The sequence below is a fragment of the Sorex fumeus genome, unplaced genomic scaffold (assembly GCF_029834395.1).
Source record: "Sorex fumeus unplaced genomic scaffold, SorFum_2.1 ptg000128l, whole genome shotgun sequence".
In the NCBI taxonomy this organism is placed as follows: domain Eukaryota; kingdom Metazoa; phylum Chordata; class Mammalia; order Eulipotyphla; family Soricidae; genus Sorex; species Sorex fumeus.
In genome coordinates, this window is record NW_026606185.1 from 32,481,625 (window position 1) to 32,505,495 (window position 23,871).

A 23,871-nucleotide genomic window follows, 5' to 3' on the forward strand; every position below is an offset into this window, starting at 1 on the left:
GCTAAGCTACTAAGTCCTGGACAATTATAATTGAATTTCCAGAATTACTATTCAGAAATGCTACCTAAAATCTTCATTTAATTAACAGATATATGTTCATGGGCTGGAGCGATAGCACAGCGGGTAGGGTGTGTAGGGTGTTTGCCTTGCATGCGGCCAATCCGAGTCTGATTCCTCTGCCTCTCTCGGAGAGCCTGGCAAACTACTGAGAGTATCTTGCCCGCATGGCAAAGCCTGGCAAGCTACCTGTGCCGTATTTGTCAAAAACAGTAACAACAAGTCTCCCAATTTGTTGTGAGATGTTACTGGTGCCTGCTCGAGCAAATCAGGAGGACAGTGATACTGTGCTACAATATATGTTCATACATATATATATATATATACATGTGCTATATATATATATGTATATGTCTGTGTGTGTGATAAAATAATTTAGTGATGGTTAATTTGATGCCCACTCCTCTTGTCTCATGAAATAGAGTGTGAGCAGTTGTTTTCAATTCCATTCTCAGTGATGTCCCATTGGTGAATTAAAATCTGTAACTTTGGCAGAAATTTTGACATTGCAAAATTCTTTTTTTTTAATTTTATTGAATCACTGTGAGATAGTTACAAGCTTTCATGTTTGGTTTACAATCACACAATGATCAAACACCCATCCCTCCACCAGTGTACATTCCCTACCACCAATATCCCCGTACACCTCCCCTTTCCCTGCCTCCATGGCAGACATGATTCCCCATAATCTCTCTCTACTTTTGTGCATCATTTGTTTGCAATACAGACACTGAGAGGTTATCATGTTTGGTCCTTTATCCACTTTCTGCACTCATCTCCTATTCCGACTGATTCGTCCAGCCTTCTTTTTCTTAGTGATCCCTTCTCTATTCTGACTGCCTTGTCTCCTTAGGTCATGAGGCAAGCTTCCAGCTATGGAGCAATCTATCTGTCCTGTGTATCTACTATCATTAGGTGTCAGCCTCGTGTTATGTTATTTTATACTCCATAAATGAGTGCAATCCTTCTATGTCTGTGCCTCTCTTTCTGACTCATTTCACTTAGCATGATATTCTCCATGTCTATCCAATTATAAGCAAATTTCATTACTTCATCTCTCCTGACAGCTGCATAGTACTCCATTGTGCAGATGTACAAAGTTTCTTTAACTCGTCATCTGTTCTAGGGCACTAGGGTTGTTTCCAGATTTTGGCTATTGTGAACAGTACTGCAGTGACCATATAGGTACAGATGTCATTTCTACTGTGCTCTTTTGCATCCTCTGGATATATTTCCAGAAGTGCTATTGCAGGGTCATATGGAAGTTCAATTTCTAGTTTTTGAAGGACTGTCCATATTGCTTTCCAAAAAGGCTGGAGTAGTAGGCATTCCCACCAACAGTGAAAGAGTGTCCCTTCTTCCCCACTTCCACTCCAGTACTGGTTGCTTTTTTTCTTTTGAATGTGTGCCAATATCTGTGGTATGAGATGATATCTCATTGTTGTTTTGATTCTCATCTCCCTGGACATCGCAAAATTCACCAGACATTGAATATAGCACCCACTAGAAAATTCTGTTGTTAAGCAGTCAAAAGTACACTGCTGATCATACCTCTGAGTTATGAAGTTCACCAAAAATAGAAATAAATCAAATTGAAACATATTTTAGTAATTTCTACATAATACCTGTTATTGGCATAAATAAAACCAGAAGAATTTAGCTTAAGTAAAGTAAAGTAGTAAAGTAAAGGCCCTCCCGTTGATCATCGATTTGCTCGAGCGGGCCCAGTAACGTCTCCATTGGAGACTTTGTTGTTAGTATTTGTTAATAAACAAAGATACAATTCTTATTCTATATTTATCCTTTTATTGAAAATTAAATTTAGTTTTTAAAAAAATGTCTTTTAACAATAAAACATAGTTGTATTAAACTGTTGGTGCACAAAGGTATAGTAGCTTCTCTGAACTTTCCAAATTTATAGCAATTGGGCAGTTTTAAGACTTTCTAAAAATGTGCTCCAGATTTAGCCAGTTGTCAGAAGATTTTTTGAAAATGAAACTTTGTAAAGTTGAAAACTTTTTATAAAGAAGAACAATTTTTTGCCTAATATCTTTCTCTTTGACTATTATTAAGACATGACCTTAGAAAGATCTCTTTTTTCCATTTTCTTTTGAGATAGGGATAAAGGAGCAATCCCTTTGTTTATGGTATAAAAGAAACAACATTCTCTGGAGAGCAGTAGGTGAGGAACTATAATTTTCTGTAGGATTCAGAACAAAAAAATTTACTAAGATGAATTTTTATTGTGGTATTTTTACTATTAACTAAAGTAGGAAGTAGAAATTAAATAATAAGGAGATACACATATTACTCTTTCAGCTTATGTTTTTCTTTAAATCTTTCTGTATAGGTCAAATGTATATTCTTGAAAAATTATCACTCATTTCCTCTTCACCTATTCTGGTTTATACTGGTCATCAATTATAATTTCTAGTTGATTTCACCAAGTATGTCTCCTGTACATGAGGATAATACCTTACGCATAATAGCAGCTCAAATTTTTTTTTTTTATATTTAGGATGTAGAGAGATAGTTCAGGAAACTCTGTGTATACTTTGTAAGGCGGGTGGCCTGGTTTTATCCCTGGAACCACATAGTCTTCAAAAATACTCCCCAACACCCCAGGAGCAATCTTAAATACAGAACTGAGAATAATCTTTCAATATTGTATGCTGTGGCAACATTACTATATTTATTAAAAATTGTCTTTGTTTTTTTTCCCTCTCTTGACTCTTCTCCATTACCTTATAAAATTTTATGTGGATCATATATCTATGTATACATATAGATAGATAAATAGGTAGGTAGGTAGATAGATAGATAGATAGATAGATGATAGATAGATAGATAGATAGATAACTAGATACATAGATACATAGATATCTAATATATCCTCTCTTTGTAAGTATCCTTAATAATTTGATAGCAAAATTCTCATCCAATATGTGACAGGAGAATTATCATGAATAAAGGTTCCTTAAATCAGGAATAAATGTACTTCCAGTTATGATCAAGTTCAGTTTTAACCTTTCTTTCTTTTACACAAAGCATTTTCCAGTTTGATTTATTGAATGTTTTTCTTCTTTCATCATTTTTATTTACTAGCTTCTTTAGGAATCTTTTTATTTATTCTCCCTGGTTTCACAGGAGTTGTTGAATCATATAAGCATGTGAAATATTGACCCTGATCCCTTACCTTCCTTTATAATAAAACGTATTACTGCATAAGAGGTCACAAAAATAACTGGCAAATAGAAATGTTGAGCAGATAGATTTATATGCATAAAAAAACACAGTGCTAGAAAACAGAAAATTATAACGAAGAATTTTACCACTGCCATTAGGATGCAAGTGTAAAAGGATTTGAGATCTCTAAAATGCAACTTTCTATCATCAATGAATAAAAAATAACAAATGCTTCCTTTCTGCAATGGATTAAATTCAGTAATTTATAAAGTATAAGTATAACTTTTATGATTTAAACCAGAAATATTTTCTTTTACTAAAAATTCACTGATTTTATTGATCAAATTGGATATTTGTGAAAGGCTTTCATTCAGTTGTACTTATTTTGTTAATTAAAGGTTATTCAAATTTATATTTTAAATAATAACTTTTACTCATGTGCTATATATTACAAAGATAAACTTCAAATTAATAACATAATTTATGTTTAGTTTACAATGTAATTAACAATTTCAGAGCCAAAGAAAAGTATTTTTTTTCTTTGTTTGCTTTTTGGGTCACACCAGGCGATGCTCAGGAGTCACTCCTGATTCTGCACTCAGGAATTACTCCTGGCAGTGCTCGGGAAACCATATGGGATGCTGGGGATAAAACCCATCTACCCCACCCTCTGTGCTCTTGCTCCAGCCCCAAGAAAAGTAATTTTTGCTGAAATAAAAAATGAGTTTTTGTTTATTTGGGGCCATAGGTGGAGATGCTCAGTACTCCTGGCTCTGCACTCAAGAAGTCTCCTGGTGGTACTCTAAGGATACCAAGGGATACCATGGTACTCCGCAGAACATATGGGATGTCAGGGATTGAACATGTTTTGACTACCTGCAAGACAAATGCCCACCTACTGTATGATCTTTCAGACCCTCCAAAATATTGACTTTTAAGAACTGTTATATGAAAAATTATTTATACCAATTGACAGAATAATTTACATATACGTAGTCTGGTTTCTGCAAAACAAAGTTACCACATAGTTAATTTCATTAGTATGAAATACAAATACATTAAAGATTTGAATGCAATAACATTAGTAAACTCAAGCCTCAAAATTGATATAGCTCATAGCATAAAATTATGAAAGCAAGGCAGGGATATGTGCAAGGCAAGAACCTTACCTTCTGTACTATCTCTCTGGACTATTTAGTTAGGTATATTGAAAACATGTCACTCTATGTTCTTCTGGGGACTGTGGACACATGATATCTGATTATAAAGATAAAATTTCTTGGAGGTACTATATTCAAGTGCTAGAAAAAAAGAAAACATCTCTGACAATCTGACATTGGAAATGGATCATTATAATTTGAGTATAAAAAAGTACAGTACATTTGTCTTAAAATATGTTTTACTTACAAACAAATAAATTTAGTAGTTTAGATTGAACCTGACATTCTGTCCCTTGAGAAACCTGTTATTTTTTTATTCTACTAGAGACTCCATTAAATATTTCACTAGGTTTCAAATTTTAATTACCTCTACTTAACATTTTCAGAAATACATGAACCTATATAAAACTAAAACAATATAAAATGACAATATACTGAATCAAGTTAAGTTCAACTTACATTGATAATAAAATACATATAATAAAAGAGATTTATATAGCTGGATATAATGATCACTAATTTAGTTCAATTCAAGATAGGAGAAAATGAATGCATGAATGCCAATTAAATAACAAAATTTTTTATTATTATATTTAAATCATTTGAGCACACACTGGAAATTAGTAAAATCACACCATAAATTCAAGCTATTTCTCATACTTATAATCTATTCCTTTCATTTCATCTTATTCCTTTTAAGCATGACTACATTACTTGTGAAATAACAGTTAATCCAAACATTTAATCTGCTGAATCAAGAATTATTTAGAAAAATTAGAGATTAAATATAAATTATATATAAATTATAAAATGAAGTGAATATTTAGATTAAAATTTTTAACAATTAAATAACCTAAATTAATTTACTAAAGATTTGATAATCTATTTCTATAACTTACCAAGTCGTTCACATACCTTATTATTTGAAAACACAAATAATAGCACACATGCAAACACACATATATGCATAATAAAAACATGTATTTGTTCACTTATGCAAATTTTTCTATGGTAATTTCAAGTAATTCTGGGTCAGGAGAGAATGTAGCAGGTAGAAGCTTTCTTTGCATGCAGCTAAATCCAACATCAACCCCAAGCACCACATATGATCCTCCAAGCATCATCAGGAATGATCCTAAATGTAGAGTCAGGAGTAATCTCTGAGCTCCATTGGGTGTGCACCAACAAATGAAAACCAAGAAATGTAATGAGAATTCTATTAACAAAATTATATTAACAAAATTATATTGATTATTGTAAGTGATTCCAAAACTATTCCAGATGAGAAAATGACCTTATATTTAATATAGTAGATTTTCAAATATGCAATGTATTTGCTTCTGATTCAAACCCAAAAAATAACTTTTAAAATTATTCTATTATCATCCTATTACCAATTTCTATGGTACTTATACTCTAGAAAATATGAAGAAATTACACTATTATAAATAGTGGAGTAGTTCCAGTATATCAGTATATCACAGTCTGTCGATATTATTGCTTTATATGTATACTATTAAATCAATGTATAAAGATATCTATGCCTTTCAATAAAAATTTTTTTCCTACATCATTTTATTGATTTTGATGCTTATTTTTGCAGTCATTCTAAATCTGATGGGAAAAACAATGTTTATCATCAGTACAATTAGGGCTTCGATATTTGTGCTTCTTCATATAAATGATTTTTGGGAAATAAAAATTATCAAGCAATATGTGTAAACTAGTTTAGGGCGTAGCATGCGTTCTACAGTTCACCACAGGCTCTACTGCACTCTATTGCCTTATTGTGAACTGCATGACATTCTATCTTCCACAAAGACAGATGAGTTTTGGGTTCCTTTTTAGAGGTCTCCAGATTGATAGAGCCTGTAATAAATCACTAGTGGTGACATGGTGGTGTTTGTGTTCTGCAACCATTTTTTTTCTGCTCCCGATTTTTGCTGCTGAACTTACAGCATAAAGATTTGGCAATTATTTATTTTTAATAAAATTTAAATTAAATTTATGAACAAATAGTGATCATAATAGTGTTCTACAAGTTTAAATCTATATAAAACTCTCAATTAAAAATTATTTCATTAAATTTGTTAGTTAGATAGCAAGGTAGATAAGTTGGTACTAAAGTACTTTTAAAAAGAACCTATGACTTCTGATATTTCCACATTTTTATATGTTTCTATTATAACATGTAGAGCCAAACATTACTAATGTTTGACTAACAACTTTGCATATATTTTCCCTTTGTGAAAATGTTCCCTTGTTATTGCTTGCTTGCAAGGGCACATTCAATCAATTCGAGTTATTATAAAATGACAGGCTGAGAGTTATTGCCAGGCTAGTCTGGGCTTGTACCTGGTCCCTTTCCAAAAACGTTTTCCTAAGGGTCAGTAGATGTTGAAAATATTTATTATAAGTTTTGGGTTTCTCTTAAGCCACATTATTTTTTATAATATTCCTCATATGTTTAATTGTATAGGGAAATACCAATGCATCTCTAAATACATATATCGGCAATATAAAAATATAAGTTACATGTACATTTTCACAACTATATACATATGTATATAAATATGTATAATGGGTATTTGCATCTGTGTAATGATTATGTGTATCTATGCATTTATAGTAACACAAATATATATTTTTGCATTGATTATATGAGTGTTATGTCTAATATCTTATTTCATCAAAACCTTAATTCAAAAAAAAAAAACAACTAAGAGGGTCAGCCAAAGGACTTAGTATTCAATCTGCCAAGAGATTGGGGAACCTGAATCAGAAGCTAGAAAATTATACAGTCAAATAAGTGGGAATAATGAATGGAATCTAACTTTTATGATATTTGGTCAAACATTAGAAGATATTAACAATATCAGTTAAATATAGAAAAACAGGACTGGAGAAATTGTATAGCAGGTAACACACCTTGCATGCTGCATACTTAGGTTTGATCGCCGGCATACTATATTGTCCCCTGGGTTATCCCCTGGAGTAATACCTGAGTGCAGAGTCAGGGACAAACCTTGAGCATTGCCAGATGTGGCCAAATAAACATAAATTAAAAAGTAAGAAGAACGAAAAACAAAGATAGCAAATAGCGTTGAAAATCTAGGTTATATTATCAATTAGTGCCTTCCAGATAAATTGGTTTCAGGAATTTATACAATTATGTAAAGACTAAAGTTTCACTTTCTTTCAAAGTTTCAGTCCCTAGAGAGGATGTTTAATAATTAGGCAGGGTTTTATTCCTTATCAGAGAATGAAGTAAAACAACAGGATGCAAGTTGGTAATGATCGCAAGCTTTGTAATAAATGCAGTGCTGAAAGCAACTCATCCAAATTGTTTTTTGAAACAGCCTGAATGATAGTTCTGGTGATTAGGAAAGATCTCCTCCTCATATGGAGAGCACAGAGACAGACCTCTGGGAGCATTTTACTTGAGAAATGCATAGTTATTGTTCCTCATAGCTGAAAAAGGAAGGTGAAAATGCCACTCCTTCTCAATAAGGAAATCTTGCACTGGAGCTCCTCCTCAGTTTCACAAGGAATAGTCCAGAAGTTATGTCTAATGTGGCATGCAAGTATGATGAAGTCTAATTATAGAATAGTTGGAAAAAGCACCAATAGCTATGTTTAAAATTTAGTATAAAATTATTTTTATTTATGTTTATTAAGACACTATCGCAGTTGTTCATAATACAGTTATTTTAGGCATACAAAGTTCCAACACCAAGGTGATCGTCCCTGCACCAGTGCCCCTGTTTTCCTACCCTCATCCTAGCTTGCCCCATTAGCAGGAAATAAGAAATTAGTTTTACATTACTTGCTTTAGGAAAACTTAGAGGAATGCCAAATGCAATTATTATAAAACAAATAAAACAAAAGTATATATGTATATACACACAGATATATAATAGTATGAAACTAATATTCTCAGCTAGGAAAAGCAGGGGCCAAGAGAGCTAACCAATGACTGGAAACTTGCCAGTGTGGGGGGGGGGGGGTGAAAGACAATTAGGATAGAGAAGGGACCAGTATGACAATAATAGTTGGAATGATTACTTTGGACAGGAACTGAGTGTTGAAGGTAGGTAAAGTGATTTATCTGATAATCTTTATTGTATCTGTATTGCATACCTTAATGCCCAAAAGGTGATAGAGAGAGGGAAGAAGAGAAAAATGTGTGTATGAGAGAGAGAGAGAGAGAGAGAGAGAGAAAGAGAGAGAGAAAGAGAGACGAGAACCTGCCATGGAGCAAGGGTGAGCAGGGAACTGGTGGTGGGAAATGCACACTGGTGAAGGGATAACAAACAAATAATGATAATAACATAGTTTCATAGTCCATCCTCAATTATTAAGGCAATGCAGGGAGAAAAGCTGTGAAGAGATAGCAGTCTATTATAATATTTAGGTCAAATCTGTTGTTTATGGTTAATTATAAACTATCAAGCTTTTAATTTAATATTAGCCTTTACTTTATATAGAATATCTGCTTTTCCTTTCAGGTAACCTTACTCACTAAACTTCTAACTGGAGAGTTGTTTTCTAAGTTTTGTTATTGCTCACTAGAATCATAGAGTATTCAAATTATTAAGTAAGTTACATGCAAATGATGGACTGATTTGCAGAAACAAGCTGTCATATACAAGAATGATTCCTTTTCGAAAAATTCATAATAGATTCTGAACAATTCAAGCCCAAATTTAAAAAGAAAATCAACCTATTTGTACCTTCAAAGTTGTTTTGAATGAAGCACACCTGCTTTACTCAAATTACTAATACCATACTTATCATTCCTTTTGACTTTTACAGCTGAGTTTACAAATATTACCTGTTCAATGAAAGGCATTTATAACTCTAGGGTTGGTAAAATGAAATGGTATCACTATAAAAATATTCTGTTATTCAATCATTCTTTAGTTAAATTTGCATATTATATTTCAGAAACAAGGTCAGACCTGTGAAATATAAGAATTCTCAAAATAAAAAGTATCTTAGAATAACTTTAAGAAGAATGAATTTGAAAAGGAACTTTCCTATCAATAGAAAGGATTTTACATTGAAAGGAAAAAGAATGAATAAATTAGAAGGATTACATTCAAGACAGGGGATATTTTAGAAAACTATGGAAGATAGTAAAAAAATTAAAGAATACAACGTATTAGGAGAAGGAGACTAATAGTTTCCTGCAGAGGGTAGAAAGAAGAATGGTAAGTCTGAATACTATTTACAAATCCAGATGTTAGATCAAGTGAAGAAATTTGTGGTGAGGATAAAATTATTGTGAATGTGGGAGTAAGTTACAAACTAATAGACTAAAGCAAATATATGTAAGCAAAGACACATGATTTTTTCTTTTCTAAAGGAACAGAAGCAAACAATGTTCATTGAAGAAATCTACCCTTCAAATATCTGTAGGAACCCCATTATTTTCAGAAAGCAAATAATGTAACTAATTTTTGCCTTAAAATCAGAAGAAAGGAATATATACTGTCAATATCTAGATTGAAGAAGAGAAAATACAAAGCACCACGGTAGCTGATTGTAAAGGAATATGTAATATGTGAGAAAGGCAGCACTCAGCCAAATAAACAATTCCAGAGATTCCAATTAGAGACAATGCACATAAATTCAACAGTAGTTAAATTTAGTTCAATAAATAAAATGCAATTTATTTACATATTATCAGTGCACTGGGATGCACAACAGTGGAATGAGTTCTAGTGAGGAAATAGGATACTAGTCCTGGATAAGTTTGTGATCAAGAGTCCAGATATATATATTCTCTGCTAAGTAGTTGAGTTTCATTTAATGCTTACTCTTATTCAGTTTTTATACTGCTTTACAGCCTTTGCTTGTAAATTTATTTGAGAATATCAAGAATTACCATATAGTTCAATATAATTGGCAGAAAATTAATACAGGTGGTACATGTAAGAGAAATGTTAATAAGGAAAATGAGATAATTGTCAATGTTGAATAATTCAGCTACATAAGAGGAGCTGGAGCTAATAATATGTTGGTAACTTAAAAAGTCACTCTCACTATAGACCAAACATGATTGCCACTCAATGCCTCTTTTGCAAACCACAAAACCCAAAAGGAGAGAGAGAACAAAAGGGAATGCCCTGCCACAGAGGGGGGAATGGGGGTGGGAGGGATACTGGGACCCATGGTGGTGGAAAATGGGCACTGGTGGATGGATGGATATTTGATCATTGTATAATTGAAATCCAAGCACAAAAATTTATAAGTCTACAACTGTACCTCATGTCATTTCACTAATAAAAATTAAATAATAAATAATTGAAATAAAATCAAGTCACTCTCAAGGAAATATGGGATGAGTGAAGCCAAGCAGAACAGATTGGTAAGGATTCAACAATTAACCTAAATGTTTGGAAAGATAAGTTAGTAGATTGATAAAAGATGGACTTAAAATATTGTTAAGAACCCTAGCTATTATGATTTATGATTTTGAGAGGCAATAGCCTAAGATACTAATAAGCTACAATTAAACATTTAGAACATGGGCTATAAAGAAAAAAGTAGATAAGATAATTTTTAAGAGCACATTGGAACAAAATATTCCATAGTAGATTGTAGGATAACACTCTTTTGTCCTTCCTCAGGTAGCTTAGGTTTGTCAGGTCACACCCATCTAAGAACACTGAACTTGTATTGTAAGAATGTCCTTTCTGTGTGGACACAGGAAGACAGTTAATATTATGCTTTGTAACTTGGGAGTTGATTGAATCCGAATAATATTTACCCCTGGGCATCTGATTTCTTGACTCAGTTGCCCTTAGTTCCTAGCACCCCAAAAGCAGGGTCCCGATGAGGGACTGAATGGACCCAGGGCAAGCAGTGAGCTACCCTGGCATTGAAATGGGCCAGGCCAAAGAGCCACGATACTCAACTATAAGTTGGGGGCATGATCATGGACAAATGCTGTCATGATCCAAAAGTAAGTATCGATGAGACTAGGACCCTGCTGGAGCTAGGAAGATTAACCTGGCCTGAGGACTACAAAATGTATAGTGAGATGTTCTCAGGAAGAACCAAACTAAATTTATATCTCTTACTGTGCTCATACAGAATGACATTGCTAGAAATATTAGAAGTAGATTTATTACAACTATTTAAGTAGATTACTACTGAAGGAAGAACTGAAGGAAGAACACACCCTTGTTGGGATCCCACCCTTGGGTGGATCTCCTAGTAATCTCTGTAGATGACATTTTATCCTTGAGTTAATCTCCTGGAGGAGTGGTCTTACCTCTCTTTGTTGATTCGTCAGTATTCAACCCACCTTTATGTCACCGCCTTATGTGACTGCTATATAAACTAAGACGTAAACTCGGAAAAGAGGTCAGAAGTGAGAGAGCTTGGGCTCCAGAGATCCAGAGTCAGAGCCAGAAGGAGAGAGCTTCCAAGACTGGGGCCCAGGAGAGAAGGAGGCAGAGAAAGACAGGAGTGAAGAGGATTGGAATAAACTACTATTGATATAGACCGGCCTGGCCCCCGTTTTTTCTTCCGTCTGATCTTGGCCAACAGCCGTTCCAATCCAGGCCACACACAGTGGCTCAAGAGCACCGAACGCAGGCGGTGAAACAGTGCCATCCAGTGAGCCCGTGAACATACAACCTTCGGCGTGATAAGATTTTACAGTAGATAAAAATGTCTGTGATAAAGATATTATCCAGAATATATCCAGTATATCCACTACTTCCACTACCCAGCCGCCACCACACTCCAGGATGCTTTCCGGATGGCCGTGCGACACATTATAAGACACTAAATACCCATCTTCTGGAATTGCCATACCATATTTGTTAGGGTTCAAATATAGTAACACCTACAAGGGCAATTGCAGGTCGCCCCAAAAGTCTCTATCCCTCTCAGAGAGCCTGGCAAGATACTGAGAGTATTCCTCCCACACAGCAGAGCCTCGCAAGCTATCCATTGTGTATTCGATATGCGAAAACCAGTAATTACAATGGGTCTCATTCCCCTGACCCAGAAGTCTTCACCAATATGGCAGCATTGAGAAGGATGAGAAAGGAGAGGCCGATAAAATCTCAAGGCCGAACTAGGCTGCCACAACGAAGGTATACAAAAATGATTGTCTGTACGTTCAATGCACATATGCTAGCATCAGTTGCATCCATCAAGGACCTGATGATACAAGCACGAAAGATCAAGTACGACATCATTGGTCTGACCGAGACAAGAAGGCACCAAATTCATCATGCCGTTTTCAACACTGGAGAAGAATTGCTCCTGGGAACATGTGATAAAAGAGGTGTCGGAGGCGTTGGTGTCCTTGTCTACACAAACTTGGCCATGAGCATTGATTCATTCGAATGCCTAACAACCTGAATCAGATTTCTACATTTGAATAGATGTGGCCAGCAGTTTCTATCTTCGTTGTCTATGCACCAGCATCTAATTATGATGAAGGAGAAATTGAGAAGTTCTATATGGAGATGGAAAGGTTCTATAAAAAAGATCACACCCTCTACAAGATCATTGTGGGTGATTTTAATGCCAAGATAGGACTGAGAAGATCAGCTGAAGAACTTTACATCGGGACCCACGGCCTAGAACGGAACAAACAGGATGAGAGACTATCTGAGTTCATCATGTTGACCAAGACCATCCATGGTAACTCACAGTTCCAGAAGGCCGAATCTAAACATTGGGCATGACACTCTCCCGGTGGACGATTCCGCAATGAAATAGACCACATCATATTCAATCAACAGTTTTGCGTGACTGATGTCACTGTTGTCCCAAAATTCCAAACGGGATTGGAACACCGTCTCCTTCTTGCAAAATTCTACTTCACAGAGTGGGGAGAAAGGGCTGCAACGTTTAAAACGAGAACTCCCAGAACGACCACCAACTGGGAGCTCTTCGGCACTATTGTGGCAACATAGGAAGATTCCATTGTTGACAACATTGATGAGGAATACGATCGACTGGTTAAGCACCTCCATGAATGTGCAAGGAATGCCAAGAGAGAGATAGCCACAAAAAAAACGCCTTTCTTTGAAAACTCTTGAGCTTATTCGCCAACGTGGTTCGGTGCATGCCTCAGGCAACCGCAAGCGACCATCCAAGCTCGCAAAGCAGTGCAGAGATGCGATCAAGGAAGACCTCAAAGAGAGAAGAGCAGAAGTGCTGGTCGATGCGGCAGAAGCTGGGAAAAGTATTCGTAACGCCCGCCTGTCTTTCTCCAACTAGAAGACCAAGATGACTGCCCTCCGATGTCCTGATGGATCTATCACATCTTCCAGAAAAGCAATGGAGAAGATTATCCATGACTTCTACTTAAATATCTTCGATAGTCATGTCTACTTGCGAAATACCAAATTCCACTAGATGGATATGTCATTCCCAATGTTCTCCATTCCAAAATCCGACTCTCTATTTCGTCAGTAAAGAAATGAACAGCACCTGTCCCAGACAAGGTCAGACCTGAACACCTTAAGAACCAGCCGTCAGTACTCATCAATACACTGGCTTGACTCTTCACACCCTACCTGTCTAATTGCAAGGTTCCTTTCCAATGGAAAACCAGCAGGACTGTACTACTGTACAAGAAGGGAGACATCCATGACATTGGCAACTATTGCCTGATCTGCCTATTGTCTGTCATCTACAAGTTGTTCACTCAAGTCATCCTAAATAGGATTGGCAGAACACTAGATGAAGGACAACCATGCATGCAAGCCGGGTTCCGCAAAGGATTCAGCACCATCGACCATATCCACACTATAATCAAGCTCATTGAGGTTTCTCGGGAGTTCAAGATGCTGCTCTGTCTAACGTTCATTGATTTAAAGAAGGCCTTTGATTCTGTTGAGACGGAAGCAGCCATTGAAGCCCTAGTCAATCAGGGAATTCAAGCTCAATACATCAAGATCCTCCGTGAGCTGTATTACGGATTCACTACCAGGATCTCACCATTCTACAAAGAAGTAATCATCGATGTCAAGAGAGGGGTTCGGCAGGGTGATACCATTTCACTGAAACTCTTCAGTGCCACCCTCGAGAACATCATGCGACGACTGGAATGGGAAGGAATGGCAGTGAAGATAAATGGTCAGCAACTACACCACCTCTGCTTTGCAGATGACATTGTTTTAATAACACCAAGCATTAGCCAAGCGGCACAAATGCTGGCCGACTTTGACCATGAGTGTGGAAAGGTCGGACTACAGCTGAATCTTATGAAGACAATGTTTATGAGAAACAGCCGTGTTCCTGACACCCCATTCACTCTCAACAGAACGACCATCTCTGAATGCAACAACTATGTGTACCTAGATTGAGAAGTCAACATGACAAATGACCTGACACCTGAGCAGCGCATGAGGAAGAGAGCGGTATGGAATGCCTTCAAGAGCATTGAAGAAATAGCTAAGAGGATGAAGAACCTATGGCTCCAGGCACATCTCTTTGATTTCCTTGTTCTTCCTGCATTAACATATGCCTCAGAGACCTGGGCCCCATGCAAAGAGGATGAGAACGCTATTTGGGTCTCCCAAAGAGGAATTTAAAGAGCCATGCTTGGAATATCACGTTTCACTCAAAGGAGAGAAAGAATTCGGAGTTCTGACCTCCGTCGACAATCAAGAATCAGGGATGCTGTCTCGTTTGCCAAGGTGTCAAAAATCAGATGGGCTGGTCATGTAATGAGATTTAAAGACGACCGCTGGACTAGAGCTGTTACTGACTGGATTCCACGGGATGTCAAAAGACCATATGGCCACCCACATACCAGATGGTCAGATTTCTTCATCAAAATCATGAATGATCGGTTTGAGGCTCTTCAAGTTCCTAGAGCGAACAGACGCCATTGGGCTACACTAGCACGTGACAGGGACAAATGGAGACGTTACTGGTAACCACTTGAGCAAATCGACAATTAACGGGAAGTCAAGTGATCAAGTGATCAAGTGATGGTGTTGTTAAACAAAGATACAAACAAATGAAGCAGAAGACATCCATTAGAGATAGTGACACAAAAATGTTATGTGGATCAATGAGGAAAAGTGATATTTAACATGTTCCAACTAGAATGAGTAATTATATCTATGTAAAAGATCATCAGGATGACATTTTTTCTTGATATAATATACAAAGATAAGTTCTAAGTATATAAAAAAAACTAAATGTTGTTTAAACTGTGCATTGTTAAGATGATAATCTAGGAAAGTTTTTACAACATTATAAAATACCTAAATTTTTGACCTTTAATCAAACAAAAAAATCTTATAGATAGAAATTATAGGGCTGGGGATTTGGCTCAGATGCAGCATGATTTCTTTGCATATGTATGTCTCTGGATTATATCCCCAGCTCTGCGACAAACCAAAAAAAAAAAAAAGAATAGAAAAATTCAACTCTTTAAAATAATATTGATGTATCAAGGTATATAATAAAAATAAACTAAAACAATAGCACATTTGCAACACACATAAGTCACATTGATAATACATAAGAAACTTTCTATCAGTATATACAAGATCTATATAGGAAAAAACTAAATATGATAGTTATATTTTGGAGAGTTTTTTAAGTTCAAATAAAAAAGATTCAGTTGTGAGACATATATTTGAAAAATTAATAGAGTGGGGCCAAAATTGTTTTTATGCATTTGTCCTCATGATTAGATGTGAAGAAAACATTTCTGAGTCAATAATTCTGAAATTTCTATCTTTATTCTAGAATTTAGTTTTGTATTAATTGATTATTCATCAAGTATTGTCTCTTTATAGATATCCTGCTCTAATTTGTTCTTATATTTTTAAGACTGTGTAAAATTGTGTAAGAACTGTCAGACTTACTAAATCTTAGGTCTTTTAACATAAAAATTTAAGTGCAGTATTTTTAGAAATCACAAGAAAGCATCTCTTTTTTCCTTAATTCTTTCCATATGGACTATAACAATGAGACTTCTAAAAGGAGTCTATTCTAGTTTTTCCTTTCCTGATTTTCATCTCTTTGCTTTTTATTATTTATTAGACCCCAGAGAATTTTCTAGGATTCTCTATTTAGTTCAACAATTTGCTATCTTAATCTATTTATTGCTGTTTCTATAAACATGCAGTCATGATTTATATTTCCAAGAATCCCCTCATTCTGTCATTATACCATTTTGGAATAACTAGTTTAAGAAACCAAAGCAATTCCAATTTCCCCAAAACAAAGAATTCTCATTATCCTTTTATTGATGAGTTTTAAAAACTACCATTTTCTGTCAATTCTCATTTCATCATAATCCTTTCAAAGTTAAACGCATTCATAATTCTAGAACTTTCTCTCTTTGTCATTACCCATATAATACAGTATCACTGGTCAAGTTATAGGTCTCTTGTAAAGAAATGATCTCTTTGTGGGGAAACACGCAGACATATGCTGAGGCTTTATTCCAGCTCTCTCTTTAGGGATCACTTTAGGGATCACTTTTAGCAGTGCTCAGGAAATTATGTGCAGTGCTTGGGAATAAACTGCAGTTGGCTGCAGGCTTAGCAAGCACCTTAACCATGTGTTATCTGTCTAGCCCCGGAGTTGCATTATTATTGTAACTTCAGATATTCCTTGAATATATTTTTTGGATATATGGCCACAAACTGAATTGCTGGATAATGTGATAATTATAATTTTTAATTTCTGAGGGACGTCCTTTTTTTTTCATATTGTCTATTCCAATTTGCACATACACCAACCTTTGCAGGGTTTTCTTTTTCTGCCAATCCTTGTTCTCTTTTTACTCTTTGACAATCACCATGTTAAGTAATGTGTTGTGGTTTAAATTCCTATTTCCCATCTACCAATTCTGTGAGTCTAAGGATGGACCTGGAGGACATCATGCTGAAGTCAGTCAGAGGAGAGATAGATACAGAATTATCGCTCATATGGGAGATGTAAAGAGGCATAAAGGGAAGAGATAATAGAGGCTAAAATCAACAGAATCTAGGAACTGGTCTACAAAATCGAAGTCATTGTAGGATGTTAAGGCAGGGGGGTGAGTAGAGAGAAGAGTGGAGGAAAATGGACACTCACTGGTGGAGAGTGTGATGTTGAAATGTTATATTCATGTGGGTCTATCATTGACAATGTTATAAAATAGCAAATAATGGTGACTAAGACCAACAATTTTTACAAAGTAAAGATTTGTATTTCTCTTGTGTTTATTTCTGAGCATATTTTCATGTACCTATTCTCCATTTGGATGTCATCCTTTTTAAATATCTCAATAATGGAGTATCTTTCTATACTACCAACAGTGAAAAATTACTAATAATGAAAACATTTTATATTTGCTATTTATGAGCAAATTTTAGAAAAGTAGCACAGTGAACTTTGTAAAAAGATATCAAAAGTTTTCTGTACATCGTCAGTAACGAATGGTCTCATAACTACAATTTCACTCTTGAACCTTGTTTGTTTTTGTCATAATGGGTGTTGCATCCATATTTTCAGGATTAAATATTTTATTCTATAGAATATTTATTTAGATATCTATCTCTATAGATAATCATATATTTGTATCTTCAAATACTTTTATATCTTGAAAGTCCTACATGGAATATGGTAAAATTTCAGAGTTTTTCAAGTAACATCTCTCAACCAACTAAAATATTCTGGATATAGGTTGAAGTGATAGCTCAGATGCTGGATGAAATAATCCATGTTCTAAAGGTCACAAGCTTAAATTATGTGCATGAGAAACCATTATTAATAGTATTGTAAACCACAGAATCTCAATTAATAAAAAAATTAAGAATATAGGCCACAAGTTTGATTTTAGAACTGCACAACTCCTGGGCTTTGCTCTGTATAGGAGTCTGGTGACCTGCCACACAGCACATCAAGCAGCACTGTGTCATGGGACCTGAACACTGAACTATCAGGCTACATTATTAGAAAAGGTGAGTATGGCTATGAGTGGCACCTGTGCCCTGGAATGCACTACACCCCCACTCTGCTACAAGTATTCAGACACATAAAAATATAACAAGGTCCATAAAAATAACTCAACTCAAGGTCCATAAAAATAACTCAACTTCAATTGGCTTACCTTGCATTTCAATTATTCAATTATTCAGTTATGTTTACCTTGCATGTTAAAGGCTCCCAGTTCAATCTCATGGTAACTAAGAATCAAGTATGGTCCTTCTCCCCCCACATTTTACAATCAGAGTGATCCTGGGGATATTAAGCACTGCTAGGCCGAATGACTAAACCATCACTTCCACACTGTCACATGAACTATCACTCAGAGTAGTTCTGAGCATCACTGTGGAATAACAAACCATGGACCAGCCCAAAATACAAAAAAAAAAATATTTAGTGAGTAGAAAATAAAATAATCAGATGAGTTAGTGTTGACAAAGATAAGACAATTAATTGTCTAGAATGATTATTTGAAAACACTAAATATCAGAGATGTAATGAATAGAGGTATAAAATATTTTGTCTGACATCCAAAAATTGTTAGAAACACTATATTATCTAATATAATATTATAATAATGATATGATATCTGAGATAAAATATGATTATAAAATATAATTATTGTAGGAATATAAACACACAAATATTATTAATGGCATGAGATATTATAAAATAAATAACACACGAGAACATTTCAAAATATTGAAAACATACATATTCAAAGTGAACACATAAGAAATACTCAATAAACGCATTAACAAAAACTTAAGTGATCTCAGACATTTGTGGTTTACAGTACTTGTGGGACAGCAATTCTGCAACGTCAACAACATACTCCAAGGAACAGTTGAAGGTTATAAGATCAAGAAACAAAGCACACAGAAACTGAGGGAAGTGATGGCATTAGAAATATCAAGAACTGACAGAGTTCCTTACTTCTCTTAGAAATATAGGTGATTGAGAGAATTCCCTACTTCTGTTAGAAATATCAAGGACTGACAGTGTCCCATACCTTTGTTTTTATGATTTCACTGCAGTCTATACATTTTAATAGGATATTAGAGATATTTCTTATTAGCACTTTCAAAAATCAGAAATAAAATCATTAATTAATTTTGTTGTCATGTGCAGAGTGTTCAAACTTTATACCAAGGTGATGTTATTCACTGTGTTCTTAAAAACATGAAAGAGAAAATTGACAGAAGCACCAAAGGATCGAAGGATCGAGAATATATTTTAATTTTCCTCTTTACACAAGTAAATTTTTCTTTTATGAAACTATATCATATGTAACATCAAACCTTTCCATTTCATTAATATGTTCCTATTATTATACGTAGATGTTGAAGAATTGTTTTATATTTCAATCATTGCCTATTTTCCTTATATAGTATGTTAGACATTTCATAATTGAGAACTTTTTGTACATTGGTTATATTTATGAGGTTTTCTATGGGCAAATTGCTATTCATGACAATTTTTTAAAAACTCGGATTCTTTGAGCAATATACTTTAAATTATGATCCTAGGGACACCTACATAAAAATTACTTGTGGGATTATTAGTGCTTTCAGAAATCTTATTCTAGAATTTATGATTCAAATTCCTACTGATTAGACACTGACCGTGTCTTATTAAAAGCTCTTAGTCAACCTTTACGCAGAATAGAAAGTAAGAAACTCTTTATTCTTAGAACCTGGGAACAGCAATGAGAAATGTTAGATCTAAGTATTAGATTGTTTTAGACATTAGAGTTTATGGGAAGAAATTTGCTGTAAGTATAGAAGGTTAAGCAGAAGTTCTGAAGCAAAACTCTGATTTCTTATTTGTTATAGCTGTCTAGATGTTCCCTCTATTTTCCAGGACTTTTGTTCTAATCTAATTTTCTCCTCTCCTGAAGGATCATGCTTCCAAGTCTGAGGCATAAACATTTTGTTTGCCTTTAACTCTGTCCCTATGTCTAGTAAATTCAAACCAAGTGTTTTAAAAGGATTCTGATAGCCCTTCACAAAACTACCCACTATAAATTTCAGATTTCTTTTTAAGACATTCCTTGGTATTCACTTGATAGTGCTTAGGAGTTACTCCTGACTTTGTGCTGAGAGGACCAAATGGGGTGCCAGGGATCAAACCATAGTCATCTGCCTTCATGGAAAGATCTTAATCTTTCTACTATCTCTTGAAACCCAGCTGTGTGTTTTATTGAATTTTTAGACTTAATACATAAACATTTCAAAGTCTGAGTTTTCTCATTCAGTACTGGGGATGATCACATATGGAAAGCCAAAACCTTTCTTTATAACATAGAAGTTTATTACTTAACTCAAGAAAAAAAATGAAAATATAAAATATCCCTGAAATATTGATGACTTGACATTTTTATTATAGCATATTAGCATTTTGGTGGTGGTCCACATTCAGTGGTTACTCCCTGATCTGTGCTCATGCTTCATTCATGGCAGGATGTAGCATCACAAGTGGTGCAAGGGATTTAACACAGGTCAACCATGCAAGGCAATTGCCTTACCCAGTGTTCTCCCTAACCCATAGTATATTTGGGGAGGGTCAGGAGGCACCAACAGTTAACTCTACACAAGAATTAATACTGGCTCTGTGATCAGAGATCATGCCTGTCAGGGCTCTGGGGAATACATGGGATACCCAGGATAAAACCCAGATTGGCTGCATGCAAGGCAAATGCTCTCCCCATTGTACTATTAACATGACTCCATAGAGTTTTTTTTTCTTTTTGGGTCACACCCAACGATGCACAGAGGTTACTCCTGGTTCTGCACTCAGGAATTACTCCTAGTGGTGCTCAGGGGACCATATGGAATGCTGGGAACTGAACCCGGGTTGGCTGCATACAAGGCAAAGGCCTTACCCACTGTGCTATTGCTCCAGCCCCCCTTAATCACTTAATCACTTAACTTCCCATTAATCGTCAATTTGCTCAAGCGGGCATCAGTAACATCTCTATTTGTCCCTGTCGCATGCTAGTGTGGCCCAATGGCATCTGTTTGCTCTGGGAATATGAAAAGCCTCAAACCGATCATTCATGATCTTGATGAAGAAGTCTGACCATCTGGTAGGTGGGCGGCCATGCGGTCTTTTGATATCCCGTGGAATCCAGTCGGTAACAGCTCTAGTCCAGCGGTCGTCTTTAAATCTCATTACGTGACCAGCCCATCTGATTTCTGAAACCTTGGCAAACGAGACAGCATCCCTGATTCTTGATCGTCGAAGGATGTCGGAACTCCGGATTCTTTCTCTCATTTGAGTGAAACATGATATTCCAAGCATAGCTCTTTCAATTCCTCTTTGGGAGACCCCAATAGCGTTCTCATCCTGTTTGTGTAGAGTCCAGGTCTCTGAGGCATATGTTAATGCAGGAAGAACAGTGGAATCAAAGTGATGTGCCCGGAGCCGGAGGTTCTTTGTCCTCTTAGCTATTTCTTCGACATTCTTGAAGGCGTTCCAAGCCGCTCTCTTCCTCCTGCGCAGCTCGGGTGCCAGGTCATTTGTCATGTTGACCTCTCGACCTAGGTACACATAGCTGTTGCATTCAGAGATGGTCGTTCCGTTGAGAGCGAATGGGGCATCAGGAACGAGGCTGTTTCTCATAAACATTGCCTTCGTAAGATTCAGCTGTAGTCCAACCTTTCCACACTCACGGTCAAAGTCGGCCAGCATTTGTGCCGCTTGGCTGATGTTTGGTGTTATTAAAACAATATCATCAGCAAAGCGGAGGTTGTGTAGTTGCTGACCATCTATCTTCACTGCCATTCCTTCCCATTCCAGTCGTTGCATGATGTTCTCAAGGGTGGCACTGAAGAGTTTCAGTGAAATGGTATCACCATGCTGAACCCCTCTCTTGACATCGATGATTACTTCTTTGTAGAATGGTGAGATCCTGGTAGTGAATTTGTAATACAGCTCACGGAGAATTTTGATGTTTTGAGCTTGAATGCCCTGATTGGCTAGAGCTTTAATGACTGCTTCCGTCTCAACAGAATCAAAGGCCTTCTTTAAATCAATGAACGTTAGACAGAACGGCATCTTGAACTCCCAGCCCCCCATAGAGATTTTTTATATTGTAAGCATTTTGGGGTTCTTGGTTAAGAGCTATTTTTGTAATAAGCCATAAAATTTGATATTTCTTTGCTAAAATATTAAATACATTTTATTACTTATTTAATTTCTATTTTAGAAATGTACACACATTCTGCTAGTCTGATTATAAGATAAACAAGGCATTAAGAATTGATACCTTAATGTACAGTAATCCCATATTAGCTATTTCTAGTTTGTTGCCAGTGTGAATAGCATTACAAAATATATAATTCAAGTATTTTTAAATTTTTTATTTTATTATGGAATAACAACTGAAGAAATAAAATAGGATTTTAAATTTGCAAATATTAATAGAAGCTAGATCTGTAATATATTCTCTTTTTTTGGTTGTATTAGCAACAATCTTCCTGCTAGCTTAAATAAATAAAAACAAAGTGAAGTTATTTTAGGGAGTAGAATTATTATAAAGCTGATTATGGGTTCAATTGAGTTATATGCATTAAAAATCTATTATAACCATGAAAAAGAGTTGAATGTTTTAAACTGTATAATGATATTTATAAAATTCTGCTACTAGTTTTGACGTCTGCTCTGCTTCCCTATACTTTGTTTTCTTTTTTTTTTTATATTGAATAACCATGAGATCCACAGTTACAAAGCTGTTCATGATCAGGTGTCAGTCATCAATATTCTAACACCCATTCCTTCACCAGTGTACATTTTCCACCACCAATGTTCCCAGTTTCTTTTCTGCAACCCCACCCCGACCACCAGCTTGTCTCTATAGCATACACTTTCATTCTTTATCTCTTCTTTTGGGCATTATGATTTGCAATACAGATACTTAGCAGTTATTGTGTTTGTTCATTTCAGACACATAGTTCATAACCCAAGTGATCATTTCTAACTATCTTTGTCATAGTGGACCCTTCTCTAACCCAGCTGCCTTTTCCCTAGTACTTAAAGTGGGCTTCAAACAATGGACCAAAGCTCCTTTGTTTTACTTTCCTTGAGTATTAGTATCATATTATGCTTTTTTTTTAATATTCCACAAACTGGTGCAATCATTCTATGTTTGTCCCTATCCTTCAACTCATTTCACTCAGCATGATACTCTTCATGTCTATCCATTTATAAGCGAATTTCATGACTTCATCTTTTCAAACAGGTGCATAATATTCCATTGTGCAGAGGTACCACGGTTTCTATATCCAGTCATCTGTTCTCAGTCACTCGGGTTGTTTCCAGATTGTGGATATCTGGCTATTTTGAATAGCGCTGCAATAAACAGAGAAGTGCAGATGGCATTTCTGCTATGTGTTTTTCACCCCCAGGATATATTTCCAGAAGTGATATTTATGGGTTATACAGAAACTCAATTTCTAACTTTTTAGGAATGCCCATATAGTTTCCAATAAAT